The sequence below is a fragment of the Acomys russatus genome, chromosome 23, assembly GCF_903995435.1.
Source record: "Acomys russatus chromosome 23, mAcoRus1.1, whole genome shotgun sequence".
Taxonomy (NCBI): domain Eukaryota; kingdom Metazoa; phylum Chordata; class Mammalia; order Rodentia; family Muridae; genus Acomys; species Acomys russatus.
The window spans coordinates 3,388,857-3,413,045 of NC_067159.1; positions in this window are offsets into that span (position 1 = coordinate 3,388,857).

The following is a 24,189-nucleotide window of genomic DNA, read 5'->3' on the forward strand; positions in this document are numbered from 1 at the left end:
TAGGAAAGAGAAGCTACTTAAGGACAGAACAGAGAGGGACAGAGAGTTCATTGAGACAGATAGTATAGCATAGAGGAAGAAAGTACAGTACAGGACTGCAGTAGAGTTTGGGAGTGCAGGACAGGTCCATGTAGCTCAGTTGAGTGCAGTTAAATGCATGCAGTTTGATCCGTGGAGTTCAGGGACAGTTTTTCCAAGCACAGCAATTCAGTCAGAATCCAATTTGAATCAGTCAGGTTGGAGAGAAGTTTTGATCCACAACAACTGAGTTGAACCTGCCAGCCAGAGTTCAGAAACACCTAGAAAGGCTGTACTTACTCAGCAATAAGTCTCAGAGGCTGAAAACACCATAGGCCTAGGTTAGCAGAGGATAGAAGCTGAAGCCTTTATTTTTTTTATTTTTTATTTTTTATTGAAAAAAACCACAGGGTCCTGGAAACATACAAGAAGAACTTTATGACAGGCAGATCTGGATCCTGGGGTCCTCCTCAAACTAAGGCACCAGCCAAGGAGAATATAGGCAGTAAGCTTTGAACCCCTAGCAAGACCTAGCCGACGAACAGGATATTCTCCACCGTTGAGTGGAGAGTGAGATCTGACTCTCACATGAACTCTGGTGCCCCTTTTCTGTCCATGTCCCCTGGATGGGGAGACCTGGTGGCACTCAGAGGAAGGATAGCAAGTTACCAAGAAGAGACTTGATAGTCTAAGAGCATATATAGGGGGAGGAGGTCTCCCTCAGTCACAGACATAGGGGAGGGGAGAAGGAGAGAAATGGGAGAGAGGGAAGAATGGGAGGAAACAGGGAAGGGCTAACAATTGAGATGTAATATGAATGAATTAATAAAATTATTTAAAAAAGAAAAAGAAAAAAGTCATTCATATTACATCTCAATTTCTATCCCATCCCATGCATCCTCCCATTCTTCCCTCCCTCCCACTTTCACCCTGTCCCTATGACTGTGACTGAGGGGGACCTCCTCCACCTAAATATGATGAGAGGGTATCAAGTCTCTTCTTGGTAGCCGGCTATCCTTCCTCCAAGTGCCATCAGGCCTCCCCATCAAGGGGACATGGCCAAATATAGCACACCAGAGTTCCTGTGAAAGTCAGTCCCCAGTCTCCACTTAACTGTGGAGAATGTCCTATCCCTTGGCTACATGTGAGTAGGCATTTGATGAGGACTGTATGTATTGTCCTTGGTTGGTGCCATAGATCAAGCAGAACATCTGGGCCCAGATCTGCCCATCATAGTGTTGTAGGTTTCTAGGACCCTCTGCATCCATTTATTTCTCTATTTCCTATATTTCTCTTACCTAGAGTCCCAATAGGATGTCCTCACCTCTATCCCACTTTCCTGGTAAGTGAAAACTTTCATGAGACATGCCCCTTAGGCTAGTATCCAGTTATAAGTGAGTATATACCATTTGAGTCTGCTTCTGAGTTAACTCACTCATTATGATCATTTCTAGTTCAATCCATTTGTCCAATTCAGAATTTCCTTGTTTTTAATAGATGAGTAGTATTCCACAGTGTAAATGTACCACAGTTTCTTTATACATTCTTCTACTGAGGGACACTTCTACTGTTTCCATGTTCTGGCCATTATGAATAAGACCTGTATGAACATGGTTGAGCATATGCCCCTGTTATATGCTGGAGCACCTACTGGGTATATTCCAAGGAGTGGAATAGCTGGGTCTTGAGGAAGCCCTAATCCCAGTTTTCTGAGATAGCACCAGACATATTTCCAAAGTGGCTGCACTAGTCTGCATTCCCACCAGCAACGAAAGAGTGTTCCTCTTTCTCCACATCCTCGCCAACATGTGCTGTCACTTGAATTATTTATCTTAGCCATTCTGATGGGTGTAAGATGGAATCTCAGAGTCATTTTGATTTGCATTTCTCTGATGACTAAAGATGCTGAGCATTTCTTTAAGTGTTTCTCAGCCATTCGATATTCCTCTGTTGAGAATTCTCTGTTTAGTTCTGAGCCCCATTTCTCAATTGGGTTATTTGGTTTGGTGGTGTTTAATTTCTTGAGTTCTTTATATATTTTGGATATTAAATCTTTGTTAGATGTAGGGTTGGTGAAGATCTTTTCCCAGTCTGTAGGCTGTTGCTTTGTTCTGTTGACAATGTCTCCTGTCTTACAGAAGCTTCTCAGCCTCATAAAGTCCCATTTATTAATTGTTGACTTTAAGGCCTGGGATAACAGCGTTCTGTTCATGAAGTTGTCTCCTGTGCCAATGTGTTCCAAGCTCTTCCCCACTTTTTCTTCTAATCGATTTAGTGTCTCTCATTTTATGTTAAGGTCTTTAATCCACTTGGATTTGAGTTTTGTACATGGTGACAAATATGGGTCCAATTGCATTTTTCTACATGTAGACATCCGGTTACACCAGCACCATTTGTTGAAGATGCTATCCTTTTTCCATTGAGTAGATTTGGCTTCTTTGTCAAAAATCAAGTGCCCATATGTATGTGGATTCATTTCTGGGTCTTCGATTCGATCCCATTGATCCACCGGCCTATTGCTGAGCCAGTACCGTGCAGTTTTAACTACTTTTGTTCTATCGTACAGCTTGAGATCAGGAATGGAGATTCCTCCAGAGGGTCTTTTATTGTATAGGATTGTTTTTGCTATTCTGGGTTTTTTGCTTTTCCATATGAAGTTGAGAATTGATCTTTCAATGTCTTTAAAATTTTGTGTAGGTATTTTGATAGAGATCGCATTGACTCTGTAAACTGCTTTTGGTAAGATGGCCATTTTTACTATGTTAATTCTCTTGATCCATGAACAAGGAACGTTTTTCCATCTTCTGATGTCATCTTCAATCTGTTTCTTCAGGGATATCAAGTTTTTTTTCAAATAAGTCCTTCACTTGCTTGGTTAGAGTTACTCCTAGCTATTTTATATTGCTTGTGGCTATCGTGAAGGGTGTAGCTTTCCTAATTTCTTCCTCTGCATGTTTGTCATTTGTGTATAGAAAGGCTACTGACTTTTTTGAGTTAATTTTCTATTCAGCCAATTTGCTGAAGGTGTTTATCATCTGTAGAAATTCTCTGGTGAAATTTTGGGGGTCATTTATATATACTATCATATCATCTACAAATAGGGATAGTTTGACCTCCTCCTTTCCCATTTGGATCCCCTTGATCTCCTTGTGTTGTCTTATTACTCTGGCTAGAACTCCAAGAATTATATTGAAGAGACATGGAGAAAGTGGGAAGCCTTGTCTGGTCTCCGATTTTAGAGGAATTTCTTTGAATATCTCTCCATTTAATTTGATGTTGGCTATTGGCTTGATGTATATAGCCTTTATTACGTTTAAGTATGTGCCTTAAATTCCCAATCTCTCCAGAACTTTAAACATGAATGGGTGTTGGATTTTGTCCAATGCTTTTTCTACACCTAAGGAGATAATCATGTGGGTCTTTTTTCTTTCAGGTTGTTTATATGGTGGATTACATTGATGGATTTCCATATGGTAAACCATTCCCGCATGCCTGGAATGAAGTCTACCTGGTCATGGTGAATGATATCTCTGATATGTTCTTGTATTCGTATGACGAGTATTTTATTGAGTATTTTGGCGTCAATGTTCATAAGAGAAATTGGTCTGAAATTCTCTTTTTTGTTGTTGGGTCTTTGTTGGGCTTAGGTATCAATGTGACTGTGGCCTCATAGATTGAATTTGGTAGAGTTCCATCCATTTCTATCTTTTGGAGTAGCTTGAAGAGTATTGGTATTAGCTCTTCTTTGAAGGTCTGGTAGAATTCTGCACTGAAACCATCTGGCCCTGGGCTTTTTTTGGTTGGGAGACCATCGATGATTGCTTTTATTTCTATGGGAGAAATAGGACTATTTAATTTGTTTACATGCTCTTGATTCAATTTTGGCAAGTGGAATCAATCAAGAAAATTGTCCATTTCCCTTAGATTTTCAATTTTTGTGGCATATATGCCTTTAAAGTAGGATCTTATGATTCTTTGTATTTCTTCAGTTTCTGTTGTTATGTCTCCCTTTTCATTTCTGATTTTGTTGGTTTAAATAGTGTCTCTCTGCCTTTTAGTTAGTTTGGCTAACGGTTTGTCTATCTTGTTGATTTTCTCAAAGAACCAGCTCCTGGTTTTGTTGAGTCTTTGAATTGTTCTCTTTGTTTCTAATTTATTGATTTCAGCCTTGAGTTTGATTATTTCCAGATGTCTACTCCTCTTGGGTGCTTCTGCTTCTTTTTTTTTTTTTTCTAGGCCATCTAGCTGTGTCGTTAAGTTGCTTATGTGGGATGTTTCCACTTTAGAAGCTGAAGCCTTTAAAGATCAGGCTTGCAGAAGAGTAGACTACATGGAGGCTAAAAGCTCCCAGGCCTAGGTCTAGGGATATTTGGATAGAAACTCTGTGGGATCAGCCTAAGCCATGTATTAGTAAAGCTTGGGTACAGATCTCACCTCATCCCATCTTCTGAGGAAGTAGAAAACAACATTTACAAAAAGAAATGGTGCAAAAATGAACAGCACCATAGACTAAACTGATCTGAGTGTCAAACACAGGGACAGTCTTCCAATGGCCACAGAATGCACATTCTTTTAAAGGACTCACAAAACATCACCCAGATTAAAACTTGTTACACTACAAAGCAAACCTTCATGAATTGAAGAGAGCTGAAACTGTATCGAGAATGTCTTCCCACCACAATCATATGGAAGTAAGAAGCAAAAGCAGTAATGAGATTGGAAAACTCACAGGAAACGTGAGGAAATCAAGAGCCACATCTGATTCTAAAATATATAGAAAAATATTGTTAAACTGTGGTACTGGCTACTGGCATCAAAGTAGACACATAGACTATGGAACATAAAAGAAAGTCTGGATATAAATTCACAATTTTATGATCAGCTTATATCTGGCAAGGATGCAAACCAAAAGCATTCAATGAAGAAAGGACAGTCTCTCCAATAAATGGTGTTGGGGAAAAAATGAATATCCTCATACACAAGGCAAACTGCACCCCTATTTTACACCATAATATTAGACTCAATTCAAAACAGATTAAAGACCTACATGTGAGATTTACGCTCTGAGAAGTAAAGTTCCCCTACATTGGTCCAGATGATGATTTTTATATGATTCCCAAAGCATAAAAAGAAACAGACACTCAGGATTGTATCAACCCAAGGCCTCTGCAAAGCAAATGAAATGACAGACTACTGACACAACCCAGCAGGTACAGGAAAATATTCCTGAGGCATGTAGGGTTAGTGGAAAATATTCCTGAGGCATACATATGATGTAGAGTTAGTGCTCATACTGCGTAGGTAACATAACTAAATGCATAAATAACTGTTACAAAGTAAGCAATGGATCTGAGTAGACATTTCTCAAAATGGACATGTGAGCATCTAAGTGGACATGAGAAAGAGTTCAGCACCATTAGTCAGCAACTGTCAACTGTGTCACAGTGACATGTCGCTCCTGTCAAGGCAGCTGTTATTACAGACATAACACACTGGTATAGGAGAAAAGGAGAAGCCCTTGTAAGGTTGTAGTTAGTACAGCTGCTACGGCGTCTCCAAAACAACTTTAAAACAGAGCTTTCATATAATCTAGAAATCTAAAATGTGGGCATATACTCAAAAGAAAGAGATTAGCATCCCAAAGACATCTGCATTATTCACTGCAATATTATTCAGACTAATCAAGATATGGTAACAGCCTATGCCATGTGTTTGTTGGTGGGTAAATCGATTAAAGTATTGCAAATTCACACAGATACATACATGGATATGTATGACACATGCAGACACAATCACATAAACATTACTCAGCTTGAATAAGGAGGAAATTTTTGCCCTTTGGGGTAATATGGATGGACCAGGCCATTGTGTTAAATGAACTAAGTCAGATACAAGAAGACAGACACCACATATTTCACTTCTGTGTGGAATCCTAAGCTCAAACTCAGGAGGGTAGAGGAGAGTGGTGCTTGTCGGGGACTGGAGTTGGGGAAATAGAAAGATGTTATTGAAAGCCATAGGCTTTGTTTCCATGAGATGGGCAAGTTCCAGGGATTAAGTGCACAGTGTTCTAATTGTGACTAACAATATGGAGCTGCATATAAGTCTGCTGTGATACAGACACACCCATGACAACTGTGTGAGTGGTAGAAATGTTTTAGCTTGTCTTAATTATTTCAAACAGTTTATTTTATGAAGTTTTTGTTTTTGTTTTTGTTTTTGTTTTTGAGATGGGGTATCTTGTTTAGGTCAGACTGGTCCCAAACTTTTAATCCTCCAGCTTTAGCCTCTGCAGTACTGGGATTTGGGGTATGTACCTTCAACCCTGGTTTTCTTTTCTAATTTCAAGCATTGTTTTGAGGATAGAATATGATTATTGAAGAAGAAGCATTGTATAACATAAAAGTTTATAGTTGTTAGTGATTATTTCATCTTCCTATGCTTCTTTCTCCTCTCTGAGCTGGAAAATCCCTGCACCCTAAGCCGTGACCCAGAGGTTTTTATGTACACATTTCCTCTGGTTCTCATACCACTCTCTTTATAACTCCTAACCAACTCTGTCCAAGAGCTGGGCCAGGCTGGATTTGATTAGCACAGGGCCTGGCATACAGTAGGTAACTCATGAGTAGGTTTACTGGCACACAGTAGGTTTACTAATGAGTGAACCAGGGGCCTACAGATGAGGAAGCTGAGGCCTGAAACAACAGGATGAATAAGTCAGACATTTCTTTCCCAACTAAGTTTTAATCTTTCTTAGTGTCTTTTCCTGTTGCTTGGATAAAACAACTGACAAAAGCTATAAGGGAGGAAGGGTTTAATTTAGGTCGTTGTTCCAAGTCATCACCCATCGCAGTGGGCAAGTCTTGGCATCAGGAGCTTGACATAGCTGGTCAGGTTACTTCAGCACTCAGAAGAAAAGATCACTGAGTGCATGAATGTTAGTGCTCATCAGGGATTCTCTGCTTTATACAGACTAAGATTCACTGCCTAAGGAATGGTGCCACCCACAGGGGACAAGTCTTTTTACCTCAATTAATAAAGATAATTAAGACATGCCCAGAGGTCCAATTACCAGGTGATTGTAACTTCTGTCAAGTTGACAGTTAATTCAAACCATCACGGATAGATGTTGTTAACACCTTCAGTCCTTATGCCAACACACTTGAAAACACAGTAACAACAATAGCAATGATATTTAGCATTTTGCTGTGACAAAATGCCTGAAAAAAAAATCAATTTGTAATAAGGAAAATATTTGGGCTCATAGCCCATGGTTGTCTGGCTCAGTTGACTTTGCACTGTCATATCGTGACAGAAGCACTTGATGGACAGGCTTATTTGCCTCATGGTGGACAAGGATGGCCCCAGTGACCCAACTTTTTCCTCATTGCCTAAGCTCCTGCCACCTTCCTCTAAGCCCTCAACACATGAATCTGAGAACACATTTAAGAAACAAGCAATAAGGAGACATAAATTGTTCTGTAAAGTCTCAGTGAGTCAGGACATTCTTCTCTGAAACCCTCTTAGCCAGAAGTGGCTGGGGAGTTGAAATTAATGCCCCTGTTGTTGTTGTCTTTGGAGTCACTAGTTCATGCTCAAGATCCATCACAATTAAGTGGCAGCCTCCTGACTCTTTTCTAGACCACTGAGTGGGTTGAGCCCCAGGTTAGGCTCTATGTGCTGAGAGATGCTCTATGCAGGCAGTCATCCTCCCAAGAAGGGAGAAAAAAAATGAGAGCTAGAGAAAGGGTTTGATATTGTGAGTCTTGCTGCTTGGCCTCTGAATTTGGAGTGAGGCAGAGTGGAGAGAGAGCCACTCTCCAGTTTGCTGAACCCAGATGGTGGGTCCGTGAGAAACACTTAATGGCCCACAGAGAGGACATATAACTTTGGCAGAAGATGCAAGCTAATCAGAAGCAGCATCCAACCTCCTCCCTTCTCCCTGCTGTAAATTCAGCTTCATGGGTACAAGGAGAAATTCTAGCTCTCCCTAGGGCTCCTAGGATCACCAGCCATGATGCCAGGTCAATTATGGGGTGTTCAGAAGGAACCCAGAATTTTTCATTTGGGAGATGAGACATTCCAGCCTCTAGTGGCCAGGCTTCTCCTAACCTGCTACCTAGATAAGGTTTCTTTACCTCCAGCCAGAAACCATTCTTCTTTCATGTCAACAGCATGTCAACATACTGGAGATGCCAAAGAAAAAGGCGAGGGAGTGGAGGGTAGCGGTCTGGGAAGATGGTTCAATTGGTTACATGCTTTCTCTGTAAGTATAAGGATCCAAATTCAGACTCCCGGAACCCACGTAAAAAAGCCAAGCATGGTGACACACATCTGTAACCCTGACACTGAGGAGATGGAGGCAGGCCGATTCCTAAATGTTCCTTAGCCAGTCTGCCCGACAATCAATAGACTTCCGGTTCAGTAAAAGATCCCACCTCAGCAAATAACAGGAACAGCTATTTAAAAAAAGACTCCTGACATTGATTTCTGGCTCCCATGTACATATGCAAATGCACTCACACACATGCACGCACACACACACAGAAAAACAAGAGTGGCTAGAGATGACTCAGCCTTGGGGACATACACAGATTAAGGTACCAGTGAAATAATTTATCTTTCATCTTTCCACAGAACACCACTGTCATTTCATACATTAATGACCCCAGGAAAACCAAACAAACATTATGAGCCTTACTTAGCATTGTCTACCTGACAGAACACACCACACGAATGTCTGAAATGCCAGGAGCTCACTTGGGGATGGATAAATGATACCTCCTGTTCTCTCCCAGGCTGATGGGGCCACTAAGACCAAATATAAGCCCTCCTCTTTCATAAGTAGGTTTTCCACCACCTTTTTCACTTCTTAGCATCTATGGACTGTGTCAATTCTATTAGCCTTACTAGTCCTATGGGGGATTTTGTGTGTTTGTTTGTTTTTAACTGTAAAGTCCTTAAGATCCATTCTTTACTAACTGCTGGTATAAAACAGTAGCTTGAATCTGTCATTAATGCATCTTCAAAATAACATATGAAGACAGCATGACCACTCAAAACACGGTGACATATAAAGACTCGTCAGGATGGTTGACAGCAAGCACATTGAAGCCATGGTAGATTGTGTAACACCAGGTGGTCTTCTGAAACACAGTACATGTAAATTTTCGGCTTTAACAGAGGCCCATATTAGAATGCAGTTTCATAAGCTTCAACAGGTGACAGGTGTTTTTAGAACCCACTAGACCTGCCTTTGGGATTCAATAATTATCTTTGCTAGCAGATACAGGTAGAAAGAAATAGATTTAGAGGCCTCAGCCTCCCATTGCTTATTATATTCTGGTGTCCCGATACCAAAAGCAAACAATTGTTTGCATCCATTCATTCAGCGTCCCTTAACCACATTTCCTCATTAATAAGGCAGATGTTTGAAGGTTGGAACAGTAGGAACGGGTTAGAAGGAAAAACCCCATTCTTTCTCTTTGGCTAAGCCACTTGCTTCCATGTTTCTTTTATGTTGAAATGTCTCCACCCCTCACAAGTGAGGCATGAGATTTTCCAGCAAACTCCAGATGCAGTCAATAAGACAAGAGCTTGGCCATGTGTGTGGGTGGGTGTTTAATTGCACCACAGTCAATCCAGCGTTGGAGTCCCAGGGGGTGAGGCTGTAATCCAGTCCCAGCTCCACATGCTGCCAGCTATGGGAGGCATCTCTTCCATCATCAGTGCCACTATCTCCTTAGCTGGAAAAACCAATGAGAAGAGAGGACTGCAGGCACTCCAAGGAATGTGAGAAATACACACCGCCACTAGGTGTCAGTATGCAGAAAGACAGCGGACCCAAGCAAGTCCCTAAAGGACACAAAGTGCTCTGAAGTATTTTGGCTTCAGGTTTGCTCGGGTTCAGCAGTAGAAGAAAGCTGCAGTTTTTCTCTTTAAGGCTGGCCCACACACAGTGACTGAGTGCTAGTGTGTGACAGTCCTTTGAAGCTCTGCTCTGAGACGTCCCTGCAAACCTTTCCCTGACAACACCCTCTCCCATATTTCTCAGACAAGACACCTCTGCTCTCTACAACTGCAATCTTAAGCATGACAACTAAGACTCCCAGAGAGTGAGCACACCCTCCCATTCGCCCGTGAGGCCCTCGAGAGCAAAGGCAAACTTTCTTCCCCTCAGATTTTTCAGTTTCCAACACAGGACTGGCCTACGCTTGCTATTTCATGCTTCGGTTGGATAATTTCGCGGGTACGTTTGACACAAGGAACGTTACCCTTTATCCAGGCTGTGTGTCGCGCCTCCACTTCCCTCTCTGCCATCAGCTCTCTGCAGCGTGACTCAGGCCTCAACGGGTCCTTCAACTCTGCCCCTGACTGGATCAGACTCTGTGTCATGGCCCCACAGGTACTGCCGGCTTCTTTCTTGAAACTCTTTGTCTTGGTGTCCCATGACAGCACCGCTGTGGCAATTCCTCCTTCTTCAGCATTTTCTCTTCTCAGCTCCCTTTGTGATTGGCTTGTATGGAAGGCCTCCATCTTTTCGCGCTTTCCCATCTGCTTTCCCTGAATCTTCTACTCTTCTGTCAGTCCTACCCTCCATGTTGTCACCCACAGCACTAGGTCCTTTCACCTGTACCCAGCCCTTAGCACTTCATATCCACACGGCCCCCTCAAAGCACCCAAATCCACTGCGATCCTCCAGTCACTCTCCGGACTGTTTCTCAGCCTCTTACCTTTCTGCCACTCACCAGCACTGTGTGCTTTTGACCTTAATTCTAAAGGTTCATCATCCATGGTGCCACAGATCTGAAATATAAGCTATACCATTTCATTCCTCCAATTTGAAATCTTCTATGGTATCCACTGCCCAAGAATACATTTAAGCAAATTATCAAGTTTCATATTCAAGGCTCTTCTTCAACAAGGCCTGTTGCAGGATGTTTGATCCCAGTGTGATCTCTGAGATTGTGAACTGTAAAAAACCTGTCTTTTGTTTGACGTGGTTGAGCCCTAACACACACCTTAATCCAAGAGCTATCTGAACACAGGATTTAATAAAGTTAACCCTAGGTCAAGAGGCGAAGCAAGAACCCAGCTGACAGGGATTAAAGAATAGGAGGTACTTTGAGTTGAGAAGTATTTAAGACAGTGTGAGGAAGCAAGAAAGGGTCTTTGGTGCTTTTTAGCTCTTGGGATTTTTAGATTTAGCTCTTTATCTCCCAGCTCTCTAGCTTTTTGGGCTTTGAGCTAGCAAGCCTTTGACCTTGGGGTTTTTTGGCCTTTTCCTCCTGGGCTGCCAGCTGAGCTAGTGAGCCCTTTGGGACTTTTCCATCAGGACATGAGCTGCGTAGGAAGGTCATCTGGGTTCTTTCTCTACCTCTTTGATCTAACAGGTTTTATACCACAACGTCTGGGTCTTGAGTCTTTATTGGTAAAATAGGATGATCTGGGACTGTCAATTAAAACTACAAAGCCCCAGCATCAACTGGGCCTCATTCTGTTTCTCTGGCACATCCTCCTGCACTCCTGAATGCAAATTCAGTTTCAGGACAAGTTTTAAATTAAGGGCTGGGAATATGGCTCACTCAGTGTTATGCTTACAAGGTACCCAAGGCCTCACATGCACATACCTGCATCCACATGCAACTACACACACATGCGTGCGCGCACGCACACCATTTCAAAGTTCCACTATAATCTTTCTCATACATTCTCTTTTCCTCCTAAACACAGCCTCCTTTCTTACTGACAACTTTATGCAGGCTTCTAAACTAAGTTCCGTCTGCTGAAGCACTTTTTCCGCACCTGTCTGATCTGGCCAGGTGGCTCCAGCCAGCTGTGCATGCTCCCACAGTAACTGAGTTGAAGCTGCACACTTATTGGTCATTCTCATTCGCTAAACTCTAAGGACTTGTGGATCTCTTTCAGAAAGGGGCTGTTTTAAGAGTCTGTCTTCCCATATGAAGCATCGAAGGCGGTGTTTAGGAATGCGAAACATAAAGTGGCCACACCTCCAACAGCGCGGCAACGATTTCCCTCTCAGCTAGCACAATGCTGTGTGAGATTTTATTTTTGAAAACCACTGCTCTTCGGAGCACTATGTGATGCTCCCAGCATACCTGTCCCTTGTGTCCACAACTTGGAATAAAACACAGTCACTGTCCCCCAAAGGGGCCTCCTCCCATTTGGGTACCAAGTGCTATTACCCAGCTGGTCTTGAAAGCAAAAGCCAAGGCTTTGCTAACACGTTTAATACAATGCCAGTGAAAGAGGCCAAACACCTACCAGCCCCTCTCTTTTTAGCAGGAAGAAACATTCAACAAGCTACTTAGAAAACCCGTCGGCCATGTCCAGTGTTTGAGCTTCAGACCTAGCCTTTATACATACTGAAGAAAATATCTTTGTCTATTTCCTGGTCTGGGAATGGAATGTATGTCCAGAACACCTCCCCCCTTCTCTCCTTCTGGTATCATAAGATAGTGTTCTGTATGTAAATCACCGTTAAACCCATTGCTGCTTTCCACAAAGCTGCTCTGGGGCTGTGATGTTCTAATGCTCACGAAGCCCTGCTCTCCCTCCTATGTTTTCTCTACATGGGGGAAAGGCTTGGTGACTAACAGAAAAACATGCAGGCCTACAGAGCCAAAATAACTTGTCTAATGTGATACTAGCAATATTTACTGTGTGCTGACTGTAATGCTTTCTATGCTTTACTTTGGGTAATCTTTGCAACAGCCCCACAGAGGTGCATTAAGTTTTTTACTCCAGCTTCAAAGTACTCCAAATGAAAGATGTTAGGTGCTTAACAGTGCTTTGGACTGTTCATAGACGGGATGAAAGCAAGTGTCCAAAGTCACACATCTACTAGTAGAGAGAAAACAGGGATTCCATGCTCAGTCCTTGACTCCAGAACCTGTGTGACATCACCGCTACACCCTACCTATAATGTGCTTTGTGTTTATTTCTGATAGCTTGAGATGGTTATGTGCTTTGTGGTTCATTAAAACAAAACAAAACAAAACAAAAAAACCTTTGCAATGTACAAGCGAAAGCCTATTTTGAGCTTTAAGAATCTTTGTGTAATTCAAGTTATCTGTACTGTGAATATGGGTTTCCATGTATTGATGATCTCAGAACAAGACTCAACTGGGTTGAAAAGGAGCCACCCAGAAGACAGCAAACACCATTTGTAATCAAGTGGGAAAGTCCCCCATGGCTGCAGAGTTCAGTTAAAAGGGGACTGATTAGGGAGACCAGGAGAGTAAACTCAGTATTTGCTTAAACCAAACAGTTGCCATTTGTGAACAGAAGCCAAACACCTGTTGCTTGAGAAAGGAAAATTTCAAACCTGGCATTGTAGAGCTATTACTGATAAGGACTGGCCATGAAAAAATTCCAAAAACTGGCATCTGGGGCCCTGTTTGCTGTCCTTATCTACGTGTGTGCCTTAGTGGGACACATAGCTTGTGACTCCAGTTGCAGGGTCCATTCCCTCCTTCACTCCCGGAGGGCACACTGACCTGTGAGTGGCTTTGTTAGACAGTGAGGGGGACAGGGGAGCTCATCTGCTCCATCCCTTCCTGTGCTCTGACCAAGGGGTCTTCCTCTGTTTGTGGTGCAAAGAGGTCACTCGGCAAACAGCTTTTTTGCAGAAATTCCCAGCCTCATACCAAGTGCTATTACCCAGCTGGATCCATTTTCTTAAAGGACAGCCCTGACTGCACCCTCATGATAACTGGGTAGGGGCACGGGCATGTGGCTTCTTGCCTGGAAAACCAGCCCCATCTGTGATGACTCTCTTACCTATAAATGGCACCCCCATATCCTGTATCTTTCCCAACTCCGGGTTGTGCCTCGTTAAATCAACAGGCAGAGTAAGCATCTGTACTTTTTAACAAGCTTTCTAGGTAAGGTGATCAGCTGACCTTGGTTACTTAGGAATGGGAGCTTCCTACTTTGAGACAGTTAGAGCCAAACATTTAAGAAGCTCTGGGCAAACGGAGATGAGCTGGTCGGACAGTTCCTGGATGACGGAGTAACCCTGGAGATTTACAGACTGGCCCACAGGCCAAGACGGTTCACGGCCTGTTTTTGCACGTAAGGTTTTACTAGAACAGTTTCACTGCTTTACAACGTAGGCTGTGACTACTTTTCTGCTACTGTAGCAGAGTCAAACAGTGCAGCAGAGACCACATGACTCAAGAGACCTGTAATGTGGACTGCTTTGTTCTGTCCTGAAAACATTACTAACTCCAAATGAACTCCCATAGCCAATTCCTTGCAGTGTGAGCCACTGCCTTCTGCACTCTTTCCTTCCCTCACTCATGGCTCAAGGTACACTTGGTTCTTTATGGCTCCTGAGACGTGCCAAGACCGCTTTCCTTCATTGACTTTTGTTTTTCTTACGCTGCTCCCTGTTCTCACAATGCCTTTTCTCCACACTGCTTGACTTCCTTTCTTGGGCCCAGCAGAACACAGTGCAGGGAGGCCTCTCTCCAGGAAGTCTTTCCTGGCTCTGTCCCCAGCCAGCACCCAGTTTGAATACCGGTGGAGCCTCAGGTCAAATCTCCATCACTCACCTCACCACACTGTGCTAGAATGGCTCGTTCCCATCAGGCAATGAGGTCTGCGAGAACACTGTAGCATATTACATTTGTCCTTCCATCCTCTGGGACTCCCAGCATGGAAGAGAGCCAGGAAATGGCTGCTGAATTGTGAATATATAAAGCAAGAGTGAGACCTGCCCTAGGATATTGGTCCCTTCATCTCAGCTGGAAGCTTAATTGGAGACTCATATCCAAGACTTAGATCCTCCTTGCTTCTGGAAAGAGTCCAGTCTGGGTATACTGGCTCTTAGTAAGCTGTGAGGCTACTCTTAGCCTCGTTAGCCACGGCCAGGGGGAGGGGAAGACATGACTAAAGTTCTGAGTCCTCTAGCACAGAAAGGCATGGTGCATACTGACCAGGAAAGATGGCTTTCATGAGCATATTTTTCTGTGACACACTAAGAGTTTGGGGGGAAAATCTAGAGGCTGTGTGCATGTGTGCGTGTGTGCGGGGGCAGTGGGGGGGTATGTCTTTTTCTAAAAAATAGAAAACTCAAGTGAAAATATGGGAACCCCCTTTTCTCTCCTGTAATTTATCTATCAGCCCCTGCCCCAAGACTGCTTCTGTCCAAATATGCCAGATGTGATTTAACACTCGGAGGAAACCATTACGATGTTTTTTTATGGATCCAAAAGAATATACTGGCTGTACATCAGCAACGGCATCTGAAGTGTACTTGAAGCCAAGCTCAGTTTCCAATCTTTTGGTTTTGTTTTAAAGAGAATTTGGTGGGGGCTGGGAGCTTTGTTAATTTTAAACTTTTAGGAACCTTACCTCTCCTAATGAATGATTGCACTCTTAGACTAATACTCTCAACTGGGCATGATGGCATGCACCCAGCTGTCATCCCGGAAAATTAGGAGATGAAAGCTAAAGAATTGGATTTTAGACAGCTTGGGCCATACAGCAAGCTCTAGAATAGGCCAGACTGTACAGTGAAAAAGCTGAACCATTGAGGAAGGGAGAGGGGTGGGGGAGGAGGGGTGCAAGGGGGGGGGGACACGACGTGGGATGGGGAAGAGAAAGAAGAAGAGTACTAAGTGTGTTTCTGTTCAGAGTGCTGGACTTCTAATCCCATGATGCTCTGGGAGTGGGCAAAGAGAAGCTGGGGAAGCTACAGTTAAGACTAGCTGGGTCTGTATCTGCTCTGAAGCAAGAGTTACTGGGATCCACCACACAGATACAGCTGGTGGCACTCAAAGAAAGACTCCCACACCAGGTGGCTTTGCAGCTTGACTGCACTTGCCTGTGAGGAGGGTTAGTGAGAACTGGCAAACAGTTTGTGTTCAGGCTACTGCCTGCCCTCTGAGACCTTTTGTTCCAGCAGCATCCAATAGTTAAACCCACCCCCTCCTCTCCATATGGCACAAAACAGGTGAAAAGAAACCCTGTTTGGAAAGATGAAAGTGTTGAATTCTGGCATGAAATCTCCCAGGTGTCAGATCCAGGGTAAGTTTTGTTATCGTCCCAGCTTTCTGATCTCTCTATAAAGCGGGCAGAACAGTACTTTACAGCACAGAAGGTCAAAGGTTAAACCTACCCACATATGGAAATGCTTTTGAAGCTCCTGGCACACATTAGATGCCTTAAGACAACCCCTGGATGGATAACAGAGGCAGGAGCTGTGTGGTGGTGGAAAGCTCTGGCCTACTCTAAAGGGCATTGGTTTGCCCAAAGATCCAAGTGCTGGGCTCATCTTCCTCCAAGAGATTCCCCCAAACTCAAGAGTAGACTCAGTGGTTAATGACCCTCCTGGCCCTGTTGGAGGATAAGAAATAGGTGGATTCTGAGGGCCAAGAGACATCTCCAGATCTTGGCTAGATGACAGCTTTTCCTTGGAGCTCTTCTGCAGTTGTCAGTTCTCTCCCAAACTGTAAACTTGTAGGGTCTCATTTTTTCCCTGGCTTCTGACACACCTCACTGTCTAAGACAGCCCCAGTCATATCTCCATGTCTGACTGCAAAACTAGACATAGACAGACCTGCTACCAGCTACAAGGCCCTGGTACACGCGCCGCGTGAGCCTGAAATCGTGCCCAAAACCTAGCTCCTGTTCTTCCCGATTCTGCACAGACTCCTCCTCGTATGCTCTCAGTGCGAGTTACACCATGCCCACACACTGGACAAAGCCCGAAAATCTGGGGCCATTCTAGGCTCTTCCCTTTCTTCCCTACCTTATATCTAACTAGCCATAAAATTCTTTATTTATGAACCTGGCAAGTGTTTTAGTGTTTGGTATAAGGAAAACAATAACGCTGTGTGCTGGATGAAAAGTAGTGAATGGCACAAATGTGGTCAGTGTCACAGTGAGGAGACTAACGTAATACATCAATATCCTTGTAAATTCTGAAAAGTGTCAGGCAGAAAAGCATAGGGTGTTTTAATAAGTGTGTAAAGGGGTCCTGGTGTACAGGAGGAGGTCAAAGAAATGTGTCTTAACTAGGAAACTTTTGATTAAAAATATCCACAACTGAATCTGAGCAAGGAAAAAACAAAACAAAACAAAACCCAAAAGTGAAATCACCGAGAAGATACCAGAGTAGTCACGGAAGCAAGGAAGAGCTGCTGAGCTAGCCTTTGAGAAGCTTCCTGAGTGCATGGTATGAGGGTCCACTTCCTCCTTTCTCTGACAAAAAGCAGCTGAAACGAGAAAGGGTTTGTTTCAGCTTACAGTTCATGAAAGGAGCCCCTCTTGTTGAAGATGGCACGGAAGCAGGAGCTTGCGGTGATTGGTCACGTGATGTGCAGTCAGGAAGCATCCAGGGATAGATGGCATGTTGGGCTCACTCTCTTAAAATTCCCTTCAAGACCTCAGCCCATGGCTAATCCCTCACAGGCACGCCCAGTGGTTGCCTAATCTGGATAATACCAATGTCAGATCCTGTCTGCTTTTGGCCCTCACCTCTGTGAGTTGGCTCTTTTGTCTTCCACTACCAACGAGGTTTTTCTACATATCAGAGACTTCATTCACAACCCAGACTCATTCTGTTCCAAGGACAAGAGAGTCTTCATTGTCTCCTGACTGGAAAATCTGGCCAGGGGACTTAGATTAACAGAGAAGAAAGGAATTTTGAAGCTGACCTAGCCTGCGTCGATTCATAACTCTGCAGCTAGTGAGAGTCTGTGCTTAGCCCTGCAACCAGTGAGGACACTGCAGAACTCTGTATTCAGGACACTTATTCTCACCCACATTGCTCATCTTCACTTCTGACTTGCGCAAATATCTCACTGGCTCTTCTTCCCAGGCCTTGGACTGATTTTCGTACTTCATCCATCTCTTGTTTGTATCCTCACAGAGCAATTTTATATGCAAACTTCTTAATTCTTTATGCAGCATTTTACCTGGGTTCTTTAGAGGCACAAAACCAATAGATGGGTTACGCCTGAAGTAGGGAGGTTATTAGATTGGCTAACATGATACAGTCTCAGGAGTCCAGCAATGGCTGTCTTCTCACTGGACAGGCTGAGAACCCAGGAGCTATTTTACAGTCTGTAGGGCTAGAGACCTCAGCAGAGTCCGGCCCTCCCTGAAGATCTCAGTGCTTGGAGAGACACTGTTCTTCAGTCCACATTGAAAGGCTGAAGAAGCTAAACTCCAGTGACAGTAGCAGTGGCAGTATTAGTCAGGATTCTCTGGAGGAACAGAACTAGTAGAATACATATACATACATACATACATACATATAAAGAGGATTGATTAGAGTGGCTTACAGGCGGTGGTCAGGCTAGTCTAACAATGGCTGTCTACATACTGAAAGACCAAAAAAAAAAAAAAAAAAAAAAATCCAATACTTGTTCAATCCATGAGCCTGGATGTGTCAGCTGGTCTTCAGTATACAATGGAATCCCAAGCAAGTAAGTTGTGATACCAGGGAGGGATAGAATACATGAACCTAACAGCGAGAGTATGGACAAGAAGGCAAGAAGCAAACGTTCCTCTCTTTCATGGCCTTCCATGGGAGCTGCCATGACAAAGTGTGGCTTGGATTTAGGGTACCTCTTACCAGCTCTAATGGTCCAATTAAAAAAAAAAAAATCCTTCACTGGTGTGCTTAGCAGCTCAAATTTCAGCTTATTCCAAGCATAATCACACTAACCATTAAGATTAGCTATCACGGGGGGTCAAGTGTTGTATGTACAAGCCCAACAATGTGCGTTCAGTCCCCAGACCCCACAGTAGAAGGAGATAACAGACTCCAGAAAATTGCCCTCTGACCTCCATACCTGTGATCTCATTCACATAAACACATCAGACACACAATAAAAGGGAGTGTGAGTTGACAAACAAAATTGGAGAAATGTGAGGAGGGAAATAAAAAATTAAAAACAATTTTAACAAATCTACAATTTCAACAAAATAAGACAAAGTCAAAATACTATCAAAAGTTTAATAAAAAGAAATAAAGGAGAAAATACAAGAGGCAGGGAAAAAAAGGAATGAAGGAAGTTCAAGAATCAAAACACTTATGAATAAAATTAGATAAACATGAGAAGGGGAAATAGAATTAAAACATAAGCACGTTGTTTATACAGTAGGATTAAGAGAGGGGGCCAAGATGGCGGCAACAAAGACAAACGCTGCCTGATTTGCAGGGAAGAGACCACAGATGCTAACTGGACCCACGGATCACTGGTGTTGTGGATAACTGGTGGAGAGAGTACGGACCAACGGGTTAGTTAGACCTCCGGTCATCCGGCACCCCAGGAAGAATGACAGACTAGGCCCCTAGAGCCCAGACAGGACCCAGATTGTATGTGACAAGCTCTGAGCCTTGCTTGGCTGGCGAACTCAGTATTTCGGATTGGACTAGGGAAAGCTACGAGGGTGGTTTGGGGCCTCTAACCCACCCCCTGACCCACGCAAGCCCACAGAAAGCCTAGGCGCCATTTGGGCACCCAGTCTGCAGTGGGTACGGTCCTAGCCACTGCTTGCCCTGAGAAGGAAACGCAGTGGCGGCCTTACTTGGCGGGCGAATTCAGTTTGTGGACTGAATCTGGGCAGGGGTGCCTGAAACCTCCTGGACTAGGAAAAGCTACCAGGGTGGATTGGGCCCTCAGAATGGCCTCCCTGACCCATGCAAGCCCACAGAAAGCCTGGGTGCCAGTCGGGCACCCAGTCTGCAGTGGGTACATTCCCAGCCACTGCACGCCTGGAGAAGGAAGCACAGCGGCCTTGTTTGGCAAGCAAACTCAGTTTTGGGACTGAGTCTGTGGCGAGGGTGCCTCAATCCCCCTGGACTAGGGAAAGCTATGAGGGTGGATTGGGACTTGTGACCCACCCCCTGACCCACGCAAGCCCACAGAAAGCCTAGGTGCCATTCAGTCACCCAGTCAGTGGTGGGTACAGTCCCCAGCTGCTGCGAGCTCTGAGAAAAAACTCAACGAAGAGCAATCCAGGCCCCAGAACCTGGTCTGGACCCTGTCTGCAAGTTGCAAACTGCTGAAATCAGAGATACACAGCCATAGTGGTGTGATCTGAGACCAGAGACACTGCCAGGAGTCAAGGACCACAATAGCCCTTTGACAAGGGCTGGGCAGAAACCAAACAGCTAGCCCAAGAAGACTACCCTGGCACAACTGGTCACAACTGTCCCAGCCTAGCCAGGTTCCACAGCCTAGCTGGGATTCACACATTCATGTAAGTGGCTGGGCAGGTGAGAGGAGATAGAGCAAATATCTAGCCAACCAACAACAATCAAAAGGCAGTAGTTGCTCTCTCCTTGGCAGGCAGAACTTAGGCTCCACTACCTGGTTGGAGCAGGCAGGAACCTAAACAATTTCTAGACACCAACACGGATAGAGGCACTCTAGGGTGACCTGAGCCTAGGACTCAAAGCCCCAGGGCCCAAGGGGAGGCTATTCAAAGCTCAGTCAAACATAGGAAAACCAGTTCTACATATTCTTCCTCAGACTGATGCTGGAGCTGCAGAGCACCAGCACCTACCTTGGTTGACCCAGGGTGTGAAGTAAAGTCTTTAGGAGCCAAAACCAGGGTGCTTGCCTCTCTCAGGGAATAGTTTCCTGATCACCATGGGCGAAGGACCTCAACTTAAAAATACTCACCAACAAACTGCACTCAACGACCAGTGAAGGACTTCAGAAGGTACCTCCCAACATCAGACACATCAAGATGACTAAAGGCCAGTGTAGAAACATGAACAAAACCCAAAACGATATGGCGTCTCCAGATCCCAACTATCCCAAAGAAAGCAACCTGGAGAACTCAAGCACAATTGAAATACAAGAAAAAGACCTCAAATCCCTAGTAATGAATATGATAATGGAGGAAACGAATAAAATCCTTAAATAAATGCAGGAAGAGGCAGCCAAACAGGTAGAAGACATAAATGAGGCCTATAGAGAAGCACTGGAAGGAATCCAGAAAAATTCAACCAATCAGTTGAAGGAAATCAATAAAACCATTCAAGATCTAAAGACGAAAATGGAAACAATGGTAAAGACCTGAACAGAAGAAAAACAGGAAAGAGAATGCTTAGAGAAGAAAGCAAACAACACAGAGGTGAGTTTCTCTCACAGAATCCAAGAGATGGATGAACAAATCTCAGGCCTAGAAGATACAATCGTAAGCCTGGAAGCAACCATCAAAAAAATGCTAAATCTGACAAATTCCTGACACAAAACATCCAAGAAATCAAGGACACCATGAAAAGACAAAACCTGAGAATAATAAGCATTGAGGAAAGAGAAGATGCCCAACTCCAAGGCCCAGAAAATATTCTCAACAAAATCATAGAAGAAAATTTCCCAAATTTAAAGAAGGAGATGTCTATAAACATACAAGAGGCCTACAGAACACTAAACAGAATAGACTAGTAAAGAAAAACTTCCCGTCACATAATAATCAAAACACAGAATATACAGAACAAAGAAAAAAATTTAAAAGCAGTGAGAGAAAAGAGCCAAGTGACATTTAATGGCAAACCTATCAGAATTACACTCGACTTCTCAGAAGAGACCATAAAAGCCAGAAGGGCCTGGACAGATTCTGCAAACCCTAAGAGACCAGAGATGCCAGGCCAGACTAATACATCCAGTGAAACTTTCAATAACTATTGATGGAGAAACCAAGATATTCCATGACAAAACCAAATTCAAACAATACCTTTCCACAAATCCAGCTTTACAGAAATTAATAAGAGGAAAACTCTACCCCAAAGGGAAAAGCTACAACCAAAACTACACAGGAAATAGATAACTACACCATAGCAAAACACAACCATACAAACTCCCTATGGTAACCAACATCAAAGATAAGGATCTTAAAACTCACTTATCATTAATATCTCTCAACATCACTGGACTAAATTCTCCAATAAAAAGACACAGACTGACTTAACGGATCCATAAACAAGATCCAACATTCTTCTGCATTCAAGAAACACACCTCAGCCACAAGGATAGACATCACCTCAGGGTAAAAGGCTGTAAAAATATTCCAAGCAAATGGTCACAAGAAGCAAGCTGGTGTAGCCATTCTATTATCCAATAAAAAAGACTTTCAACCAAAATTAATCAAAAGGGACGAGGAAGGACACTTTATACTCATCAAAGGGGAAGTCAATCATGATGACATCACAATTCTGAACATCTATACTCCCAATACAAGGACACACACTTTTGTAAAAGAACTATTAACAAAGCTGAAACCACACATCGATCCCACACATTAATAGTGAGGATTTCAACACCCCACTTTCACTGAAGGATAGGTCATTGAAACAGAAATTATGCCAAGAAATAATGACATTAACCAACGTCATGAATTGAATGGCTCTAACAGATATCTACAGAACTTTTTACCCAAATACAAAGGATTATACCTTCTTCTCAACATCCCATGGAACTGTCTCCAAAATTGATCACATAGTAGATCACAAAGCAAGCCTCAACAGATACAACAAGATTCAAATAAAACCTTGTATCCTATCAGATCAACATGGCTTAAGGCTGGACTTCAGCAACAGAAGTAACAAGAAGCCTACACACACACGGAAACTAAATAACTCTCTAATTAATGACATACAGATCAGGAAAGAGATAAAGAAAGAAATTAAGGACTTCTTGAAATTCAGTGAAAATGAAAAAACAACATCCCCAAATTTGTGGGATACATTGAAAGTGGTGCTAAGAGGAAAATTCATAGCACTAAGTGCCTTTATAAGGAAAACAGAAACATCCCACATAAGCAACTTAATGACACATCTGAAATCCCTGGAGGTAAAAAAGAAGCAGAAACAACCAAGAGGAGTAGACATCTGGAAGTAATCAAACTCAAGGCTGAAATCAATAAATTAGAAATAAAGAGAACAATTCAAAGAATCAACAAAACCAGGAGCTGGTTCTTTGAGAAAATCAACAAGATAGACAAACCGTTAGCCAAACTAACTAAAAGGCAGAGAGACACTATCCAAATCAACAAAATCAGAAATTAAAAGGGAGACATAACAACAGACACTGAAGAAATACAAAGAATCATAAGATCCTACTTTAAAGGCATATATGCCACAAAAATTGAAAATCTAAGGGAAATGAACAATTTTCTTGATTGATTCCACTTGCCAAAATTGAATCAAGAGCAGATAAACAAATTAAATAGTCCTATTTCTCCTATAGAAATAGAAACAATCATTGGTAGTCTCCTAACCAAAAAAAAAAAAAAAAAAAAAAAAAAGCCCAGGGCCAGATGGTTTCAGTGCAGAATTCTACCAGACCTTCAAAGAAGAGCTAATACCAATACTCTTCAAGCTACTCCAAAAGATAGAAATGGATTGAACATTATCAAATTCATTCCATGAGGCCACAATGACATTGATACCTAAACCTCACAAAGACCCAACAAAAAAAGAGAATTTCAGACCAATTTCTCTTACGAACATTGACACATAAATACTCAGTAAAATACTCAAAAAACGAATACAAGAACATATCAGAGATATCATTCACCATGACCAGACAGGCTTCATTCCAGGCATGCAGGGGTGGTTTAACATATGGAAATCCATCAATGTAATCCACCATAAAACAAACTGAAATAAAAAACCACATGATCATTTCCTTAGATGCAGAAAAAGCATTGGACAAAATCCAACACCCATTCATGTTTAAAGTTTTGGAGAGATCGGGAATACAAGACACATACCTAAACAAAATAAAGGCTTTATACAGCAAGCCTACATCAAATTAAATGGAGAGATACTCAGGGAAATTCCTCTAAAATAGGGGACCAGACAAGGCTGCCCACTTTCTCCATATCTCTTCAATATAGTTCTTGAAGTTCTAGCCAGAGCAATAAGACAACAAAAGAAGATCAAGGGGATCCAAATGGGAAAGGAGGAAGTCAAACTATCTCTATTTGCAGATGGTATGATAGTATATATAAGTGACTCCAAAATTCCACCAGAGAACTCCTACAGATGATAAACACCTTCAACAAATTGGCTGGATACAAAATTAACTCCAAAAAGTGAGTAGCTTTCCTATATACAAATGACCAACATGCAGAGGAAGAAATTAGGAAAACTATACCCTTCATGATAGCAACAAG